Source organism: Rhinolophus sinicus, chromosome 17, assembly GCF_057876585.1.
Source record: "Rhinolophus sinicus isolate RSI-liver-muscle chromosome 17, RSI-T2T, whole genome shotgun sequence".
NCBI classification, from domain to species: domain Eukaryota; kingdom Metazoa; phylum Chordata; class Mammalia; order Chiroptera; family Rhinolophidae; genus Rhinolophus; species Rhinolophus sinicus.
The window spans coordinates 24303550-24313846 of record NC_142517.1 but is presented as its reverse complement, the minus strand read 5'-3'; the positions used below and the strand labels follow the sequence as shown (position 1 = coordinate 24313846).

The following is a 10297-nucleotide window of genomic DNA, read 5'->3' as shown; positions in this document are numbered from 1 at the left end:
GACATCTATAATTCTCTAAAATATAGAATGCAGTCTGAATATTTCTGACAAGATAATTCTTGAGTTATAGTGCACCCACTCAATCAGTAATTTAAGCTTTTAAAATAGTTATAAAGACTAAGTAACAATAGCAAAAGTTGCATATGTATTAAGTGAAAATAATCGATATACGAAAGTGTAGGCATTGAATGACTGCTACTATTTTAAAAAGAAAGTGAATGTAAGTGATAACAAAGTGATGATAGTAGTTGTATTGATTTTATAAAGGAGTTTGTTCCTTTCATTTTGAAAAGGTTATTCAATGTGATTATGCTATTTTTATAATTTAGAAAATAATGTTTAAAGTAATTAATGGGAAGGCAGATTAAAATACTCCATTGGTGTTTATTTCTTTGATATTTATGAAATTTCTTCTTAGCCTTACAGAAACACTCTACAGGCTAATGAAATACTTTTTATGCATTTGAATGCCATTTATATTGATTCATTATGTAAGCAACATTCTTTTTCTAGTTCTTTATATCTTTATATCTCCCTAAATATGGAATTCTTGGGATTTAACTCATGGACTATTCTTTTCCAAAGTTTTTGTGAAAGAATTACCTGCAACATTAAAGTGTTTGAAAATTTGTCACTGTAGATGTTTATGTTTGTTTTAGATTGTTGTACCTGCTGTAACAAATTAGCATGACTGAGTGGCTTAAAACAGGAGAAATGTATTCTTTCATAGATCTGGAGGCCGTAAGTCCAAAGCCAGTGTCCAGGTGTCAGCTGAGCTGCACTCCCTCTGGAGGCTGTAGGGGGAAATCCTTGCCTCTCCCAGTTTCTGGTGGCTCCCAGTTTCTCCACTGCTTCTATATATTACGTCCTTCTCCTCTGTCTCTGTCACCTGTATTCCTTCTACAGAGATACATGTCATGACACTTAGGAGCCAAACAGGTCATCTAGTATAATCTTCATCTCAAAAATGTTAACATAATCAAACCTGCAAAAAGACTTTTTCCAAATAAGATAAGGGAAAAATTCCAGAGATTAGGATGTAATAATATCTTTAAGATCCATTATTCAAATTACTTCAATATTATTATATAAAGAAAATATAAATCTAACTACTAATCCCATCTGAAAAATCTGAATTTCTATTTGTTCCTAGCTAGGAGCTAAAGGCTGGAGGATCACCCAGGGTCTTAATCCTAGGAACATAGAGTGAGAGTAATAACCATTTCAAAATATACAGTTCGAGGTGTTGGCGGGGCCATGCCCTCTCTGAAGTCTTTAGTGGAAATGTGTTCCATGCTGTTCTCACAGCTTCTGGTGTTGCTGACAATCCTTGGTGTTTCTTGGCCTATTTTGAGTCTAGTCACTGCCTGCGTAGTTACATAGTATTCTCGTTGGATGTCTCTGTGTCTCTTCTCCTCCTTTAAGGACACCAGTCATCATGGATTAGGGTCCACCCTAATGACTTCATCCTACTCAATAAAAGAAGCATGAATGATAAGTTTTGTGGAAATTAATTTTTTTAGTACATCAACGTAAAGTGTTTTTTAAATTGTGAATTTACCAATAAAATTTGTTTTACCTGAATCAACATTCGAATACGTAATGGTCCCTTATATCCAAAAATAGAGAGATTAAGATTGTTTTACCATATTTCAACAGCTATGAAGTAGTCTAAAAACTAATTGTAGGATTTAACATTCACAGCACGGTTCAGTAAGCACAAGACTGAATGACTAAAAAGGCAAAACTGTACTTATTTTGCTTGAGTTCACTAAGAAGCTGAAAATATTTTAATTAACTCTCCAATTAAAAGGTATTTTAGCAAAATTACGAGAGTACACAAATAATTAAAGCCCTAGAGCTTTTACTTCTTTTTACTATTTGGTTAGTTTAATTCTTCAGTTTTAATTTCAAAATAATCCGTCAAAGGTTTAACTTTGGGGGTAGTTAGATATGATAACTCTCATTACATTTCTGTTTTTGGCCAAGAATATTTCTAAGTCTAAACATTAATTTGCATATAACTTGGAAAATATTTGATCTTGAAGTTTAAGAGCCTTTCATGCTATTCCTTTAGATGCAGTTATTTAGTAAAACCTACCCCAATTATTTCCAAAGCCCACATTAAGGAAACTACCTGCTGAACCTTAAGTAAATCAATTGAATTATTCCCTAAAGTAGGCAAGTCATGATCCAAATTTATTACAGTTAAGACTGAGTATGTCACCTAACAGGGGAAAGAAAAAAACAAAAGAAAAACAAAAAATCCCTTGGCACAAGATGGCCTTAGTGTGAAATTAGGTTTGTGTGTTCTTTCTCTTTCAGGCAAGGACAAATGGTTTAAATGCTCTTGTAAGTGTATTTTAATATTTGCTCCCATGAAATAAAAAGACGACAATCTTTCAGATTCTTTAAGAGGTGATAGACTATGAAAGCCTAATAGACTCTGTACCCAAACTCCTTCTCCTCTCTTTTTCTAAGTCCCTCCCTCTCCAGGGCTCTTGTTCTCATTTCAGTCCTTGAAATCTAATTCCATCTATCCATCTGTCTTTCATGGCCTTAATTTCTCCTTCTTAGCTGTCCCCTCTCATCCAGCTATAAACAAACCCTATCCTATCTGTACTTGAAAGAGCAGAAGTTCCTCATTCCTCCCTGCCTTATCACAATATTGTCCTATATTCCTTCCCGAAACACTTTGCTGAGTGGTAGATTTCACTCAGTACTTTCACTCCCTTGTCTTTCATTTATTCCTTAGTCCTCTGTAATCTACTTTATATAAAATAGTAGTAACATTTACATGACTCTGTTTTTCTTTTTAGTGATGAGTATTTTTTATTGTGGTAAAATATATGTAACATAAAATTGATCATTTTAACTATTTCAAAATATACAGTTCTGTAACGATAAGTACGTTCATATTGCTGTGCAACTGTCACTACTATCCATCTCCAGAATTTTTCATCTTCTCCAACTGGAACTCTGTACCCAATAAATAATTCTCCATCTCCCCCATTCACCTGCCCCCAAACCCAGCCCCTGACAACCACAAATCTACTTTCTGTATCTCTGAATTTGACTAATCTGAATACCTTACATAAGTGGAATTATACAATATTTATCCTTTTGTGTCTGGCTTATTTCATTTAGCATAATGTTTTCAAGGCTTATCCATGTTTTATCCATGTTTTATCATGTGTCAGAATTTCCTTCCTTTTCAAGACTGAATAATATTCGTGTGTGTGTGTGTGTGTGTGTGTGTGTGTGTGTGTTTGTCTGCGTGTGTATACCATATTTTTATTTTGTTTTTTATTCATCTCTTGATGGGCACTTGGGTTGCTTCCACTTTTTGGCTATTATAAATAATGCTGCTATGCACATGGATGTACAAATATTTGTTCAAGTCTTTGCTTTCACTTCTTTTGGATAAATACCCAGAAGTGGAATTGCTAGATCATATGCTAATTATATTTTTAAATTTTTGAGTAATTAGCATACCATTTTCTACAGCAACTGGCCATTTCCACCAGCAATGTACAAGGATTCCAGTTTCTCCACATCCTCACCAACTCTTAGTAGTTTTTGGTATTTGTTTTGATAGTAACCACCCTAATGGGTATGAAGTGGTACCTCACTGTAGTTTTGATTTAATAATGTTCAGCATCTCTTCATATTGGCCATTCATATGTCTTATTTGAAGAAATGTCTATTCACACCCTTTTCCTATTTCTTAATTGAGTCACTTATTCAAGTAATTTAATCAAGTCATATAGTTGTAGGAGTTCTTTATATATACTGTATATCAATCCCTTGTCAGATACACAACTTGCAAAAATTTCCTCCATCCCATGGGTTGCTTTTGCATTCTGTTGATAGTGTTTTTTGACACACAAAAGTAACATGGTACCATTTTAAGCACAACTTATTTAATTTTCAGAACAACTCTATGAGCTAGGTACTATTATTATCATCCCCATTTACAGATAAGAATACTTAGACATAGAGGGTTTAAGTAATGTGCCAACATACCATGGTAATGACTAAGCTTAGATTTGAGTTTGTTATATACTGAGTGTTTGTGCTCTGCCCCCAAATTTGTATGTTGAAACATTGCCCCTCGATGTGCTGGTTTTAGGAGGTGGGGCCTTTTGGAGGTGATAAGGATTAGATGAGATTATGAGCCCTGATGAATGGGATTAATGTCTTTATAAGAGTTATGGAGATCTTGTATCTCCTCTCTGTTTTCCTCCAACTGAGGCTATATGAGAATTCAGCAGTCTATAACCTGGAAGAGGGCTCTTACCAGAACCCAATCTTTGTGGTACACTGATCTCAAACTTTCAGCCTCCAGAACTTGAGAAGTAAGTTTCTGATGTTTATAAGCCACGCAATCTATGGCACTTTGTTGTAGCAACCCAGACTGACCAAGATAGAGCTCAAGGGGTTTGTCCCAGAAGCACCATGTCACAGACCTTATCGTAGGTATCAGTGGCCTCCTGATTACCAAATCCAGTTACCTTTTCTCACTCCTCATTCTACTGCCTTTTTCTCTGTCATTTCAAATCATGACCTTTTCTCTGTGACACTCTCCTTTTGGCGACTACACTTTGCTTGGTTCTCCCCCTACTTCCTCCAGATAGTTCCATCTGCTTTTTCAGTCATCTGTGCCTTTCTTCGTGCTCACAACTTCAAACGTCTGACTTCAACCTCCCTCTTTGCTTAGTCTATGCTGTGCAGGAACCGTCTTTCTTCTCTGTTATGGGTTGAATCGTGTCCTCCAAAAAGATGTTGAAATCTTAACTCCCAGTACCTGTGGATATGACCTTATTTCAAAATAGAGTCTTTGCAAATGATCAAATTAAGACGAGGTCATTTGGCAGATCGTAGTCCAGTATGACTTTGTCCTTATAAAAGGGAGAAATTCGGACACAGACATGAATGTAATCTACAGGCCAAAAAAACACATGAGGCTGTCAGAACCTTGGAGAGAGGGATGTGACAGACTCTACCTTGGTGCCCCTCAGGAGAAACCAACACTGCTGATACCTTGATTTGAAACTTTTAGCCTCCACGACTGTGAGACAGTAAGTTTCTGTTGCTTAAGCCACCCAATCTGTGGTACTTGTTATGGCAGCCCCAGGAAGCTAAACACTTTCCAAAGGCTTGGAAGCAACCACTCTGTGAAGAGTTTCTCCTACTCATACCTCTGGTCCTTGTCACACCTAATGATCCTTCTGAGTTCTAGGCCTCTCATGACCACCCAACCATGACCCTGCCTCTGCAGAATATTATTCTTAGCTCATCTTCTTTCTAACCTTCGGGCCCCATCTTGCAACCTTGGTAACGAGATATCTATTGGCTCTGGCCACGCTGATTGAAAACCACAGAGTCATCTCTGAGTCCTCACTTTCCACCCCCTTGAAGCCCTCTCCATTTCCGTAGCCCAAGAATCCATTCGTTTGGGAGACTATTATCAGCTTCCCAGACTTGGCAGCCCTTGTATCCCATGGTCAAAGCCCTATCTGCAGACTCAGATCTACCTAATAATCAAAAGGATTAAAGGCACTTTTGCCAAATATTGTGACACCTTGGATGACTTGCTGTTCTCCCACATAATATTATGGCCCAGTATTTGGGCACTGACCTTGTTTCTCCCTATTAAAATAACCAAAGTTTTACGTACCATCTTAATACATTTAAAATGAGGCTATCTGCCCGAACCTCCAACCCAATGGCTGGAGTTCTACTAATTGCCTACAGATGTTCTAGAGATCTGAGATTCCAACTTCCCCTCAGGTCTGGATTACCCATCATAACACTCGACTGCCAATTAGGACACCACTATCATTGCCGCATCAGGGTTTCAGACTCAGTTTGTTTAACTAATTTAGTGCCCACTCTTCATCTTTTGTTTTTTTAATTAGTTCAAATATATTTAACAATAGTTCACAGAATGTATTTACATCTATTTTCTTATTTCAACCTAAGGGCCTTAAAGAAACCCAGACATTTGAGCGGCTGAATAACTCACAACAGCTCACCGAGTTAGCCTTTGTAGCACCGATACTCAGATCCAGGCCTCCTGGCTCTAAATTCCCTGCTCTTTTCACTTCACAACATTCCACGCCCCTGTGTTTGTTCCTGGAAGTTACTGGTTAAACAGAACTCCTTTCCAGCCTCTATTAGCCCATGGAGCCGCTAATTCCAGATTCCTCTGGAATCTGCCCTCGCCTGCTATAGATAACTGACCCATATTCTATCACATCCAAAGATTCGACAGATGGCTGTTTTTGAGGTGACCTTAAAACTAATGATCTCCATTCTCAAAAGGCTGAAAATGGTTTAGGAAATTGCGGAACTACATAGTATCATAAACAAGCATGCAAATTTCCAAGTACAAGGTAATCATAGTATTCCTATGAAGACATAATTTCAGAGAAACTTTTAGAGATGATATAATGAGATTTCACGTGGTGCTGGTAGAAGCTGTAATGCAAGACGGAAGAAGACAAGAGGTGCCTGGAATAAGTGACCACCTAGGACGAGCGTCTCTCTCCAATCTGTTGTCTACTTTTCCATTTCAAGATGATGAACGCTCATCTTTTATTAAGTCTGTCTTTCTTAATTCTAAAAGGCAGTCCGATGTGTTGTGTATTGCCATTTCCTGGCCTGGCCTGTAAGATGCTGTACATGTGGGGAAAGCACGGTGGTGGAGAACATGGACTGTCAAGAAAAAGTGGGAATCCTGGGCCCACCCATTAGCAGTAACCTTGAGCAAGTCACTTAACCTCTCTCTACCTTGTTTGCCTCACTATAAAATGGAGCTATTAATAGAACACTCACCTCGGTGTTGTTGGCAGGATTAAATCATTAATTTAAATAAAGTGCCCAGCACTGCACTTTGCCTGTAGTTCTTGCCATTGAACTGTTTGCTATTCTATCTGCTCAGGAATGAAGAAGTAGCACACTCGGTCCCTGGAGAAATCATTACTACTGCATAGTCCGAGGAGATTTAAAAATGAAGACTTCAGAAAGCTCAGTCTATTATAATAGTTGCCACGTCATGTCTCTACTCCTCCCTCCCATACAACAAATGTAAATAGTTGGTTTTCATATGAGACAATCCTTTCACCTAATAAATATGTACGCCCTCATAGTGTTAGTTAGAAGATGCCCGCCACCGACTTAGAGGCAGAGCGAGCAAACACTGTTGCAGAGTAAGTAGTTTGTCGTTCATGAAGAAAAAAAGTTGGCAACGGATATAAGGGTGAAAGCAGCCTGCTAAACACAGTTTCTTGAAAAAGATGAAGTGAAGGCCCATTATAATTTTCCTCTAGTGGCCTGCTTACAATTGTTAACAAATTAAAGATCTGTGATGAATTATACCTTCCTGTGTTTTCTTTGTATACTCTTAAAACTTACACTCTGAATTGATTACCACAGAAGTCAAGTATATTAACAGCAATGTATAACACAATAACATAATTGCACCATACCTTGTGCTTCTGAGTTACTTCTTTACAAAGAAACAAATAATATTTTTCATAATAGTGTCAGGTTATACAGACTCTTTAATAATATAACATATACAGAATTAGCCTTATTCTTAGTTCTATTCACTTACTAATTTTTGTAAAAACTGAACCTGCAATCAGAAACACTTTAACAAACTATATTATATTATTTCTCTGTATTGCAAGGTAACAAAAATATTAAAATATGAATACTCTTTAGATATGTGAAATAATGTTTTATAAATAAAAGTAAAATAAAGCTAACACAATTATATCAATTATCATGTCAAAATTATATATGTGCATCCTTATGGTAAAGAAAGAGCCAGGAAATATATTAAATCATCTATGTTTTTAGGTAGAGGGGATCTATAGTTTTTGTATAATACTCCTTATATATTCACTTTTTAAAAATTTGTGACTGAAAATGGGTGTCACTTTTCAAAACCTTACGCAGAGTTACATTCCAAGAGAAACAACCACCATAAAAATAAAAGAAGACCAGGAATAAGAAGTTATTTAAAGAGGGGGGAAAAAGGAGATAGTGATCAAATGAAATTTTACTGTCTTAATGAACGAATTTCAGCTTTCCTTGTGATCTTGACCCACAGAATGTTGCAATAGCGCTCTCAACAGACCACATAGTAATCCTGGGAAAGACAGATTAAACCGGTTCTTTTGGGATTTAAAAGCTAGATTGAATGTCCAATGGTAAGACTCCTGTTCTGATAAACTCTTCTTTATCTAAATACCTGCCTTTCTCTTAATCTCCATTGACTCCACTAGCCCTGAAGATAGCAGCTATGCCATCTGATAGAAGATAAACCCGTGTGCCTGTTTTCCACCTTCATTGAAAAAAACCTTTGAATTTGTAACTTGGGCCTGAAGATACTTATCACACAATCTTCAGTTGCCAAGAATTCAAAAGTGGGCCATGTCGGCCACTGCTGGAATCTGCCCTTTCAGCTTCTATTTATTAAAAAAAAAAAAAAAAAAAAAAAAGTCTCAGCATAGAATACTTAACTGAATTTTAGTGCACTTATCCAGAAGGATCATGCAGTACCTTCTGCAGGAATTTATTTAAACTTTGTGGCAGGTCTACTGAAGAAAAGCCATTCAAATGCTGCTGATAATGCCCTAGATCCCATTACAGCTCTCATTTCATTCAGGCTCTGGATTCTTTTAAAATAGTATGTGTTAGCACAGTTTGTAACCCATCATGACACCAAATAGATATTGCTTTTGAGAAGTTAACTCAAAGGAGACCCAAGACAGAATCTAAAGTTAAATTGACATGCTGAAGTTAAATTGATCAAAATTTGTTTCAGGATTTTTTTTCCCCCACCAAGTATTGAAAATGCATTTCATATCACAAGGGTTTTCCAAAAAATGATTATGTTACTTGCATTTATTACCATTAAAAAAAGGGAAGGTTTCATTTTCATATTCCAAAGACCCAAAGATCCTAGGGTTTAGAATGTTTTTATCCCCCAGTTAGGCAAATTTATAATATCTAGTGGGGAATTATTTTCCACAATTTTTCTTCCTCAAATTTTGCTCTTGCCTGATATCTATCCCCCTAATCTGTTGTCCTGCTCTCCCTTCCTTTATGATATCTAAACTCCTCAGCTCGAGACATCAAATGAAACTGATCAATAAATAAATCCATGCTGATATCTGAAGGAGCCTCAAGAAATACATTTTCAACTGGATTCTTTCTAAATGTAATGTTTCGCCCTGTACTACTGAATCCACCGTTCTTCCCCAAATAAGACCTTCACATATTGACAGTCCATGAGTTATTTATTTTAGTTCAGTGATATCCACTTGCATTTAGCATTTGTTTTTCTCCAAGCTTCTTAAAACTCTTGGTCTACTTCGCCTATTAATATTCAGCCAACCTTTATTGAGAACCAAACATGATGCAGAGCTAAATAACACAGAAAGGATATCCAAATAGACCAGAGTATAAATAATGAAGAAGACTGTTTTAGAAAAGCAAGGACCACATCTGGCTCTTTTGGGCTTCTTAGGGACACCACAATTTCCAAGTTATGAGCACCTGTTTTAAACCCATCTGAAATTAACTTGTAATCCTAGCAATGAAAAGATGAAATGAATCCACAATGTCCTATTTGACACGTTGAAATAAAGCCAGATTTGGAAAGCTGCTGTAACGGATATATAATCAAATCTCTACTTCTTAAATTCAAGGATTTCTGTAAAAATCAAAATAGTAATCAAAGTGAAACAACATTCCTAATCAGAAAAAAACATGCAAATTAATGAATTATTCAAAAGTGAATAACTATTTCCAAACATCTAATGAAAGTTTCTTCTGTTGTTTTCAGTTTTACTTTTATTTTTTCCTTAAATTTCCTTAACTGTGTCTAATGCATTAAAAAGTTTCCTAAGAGAAATCATATATTTTTAATTAAAGTATAGTTGACATTGAACATTATATTAGTTTCAGGTGTACTACGTAGCAATTCAACATTTATATTCCTTAGGATGTGTTCACCACAAGTCTAGCAACCATCTATTACCATAGAAAGTTATTATGTTACTGTAGACTATTTTCCCTATGCTGCATATGACATCCTCATGATATTGTTTTTTTAATATAACTGGAGGTTTGTGCCTCTTCTTTCCCTTTACCTTTTCCACCTATCTTCCTACCCACCCTCCCCTCTGGCAACCTTCAGTTTGTTGTTCTCTGTACCTGTGAGTTTGTTTCTATTTTGTTTTATTTGTTCACTTGTTTTTGTTTTTTTAGATTTCACATA

At 36.3% G+C, this 10297-nt stretch overlaps 1 long non-coding RNA gene across 1 annotated transcript in view; it reads right to left on the bottom strand.

Moving 5' to 3' along the window:
- Nucleotides 1-854: 854 nt before the first annotated feature.
- LOC141570465 (uncharacterized) overlaps nt 855-10297 on the bottom strand; it is a 28004-nt gene continuing 18561 nt past the window's right edge. Inside the window, exon 3 of the long non-coding RNA XR_012494449.2 lies at nt 855-1469. This is a non-coding gene — a long non-coding RNA (uncharacterized LOC141570465). The remainder of the gene's footprint in view (nt 1470-10297) is intronic.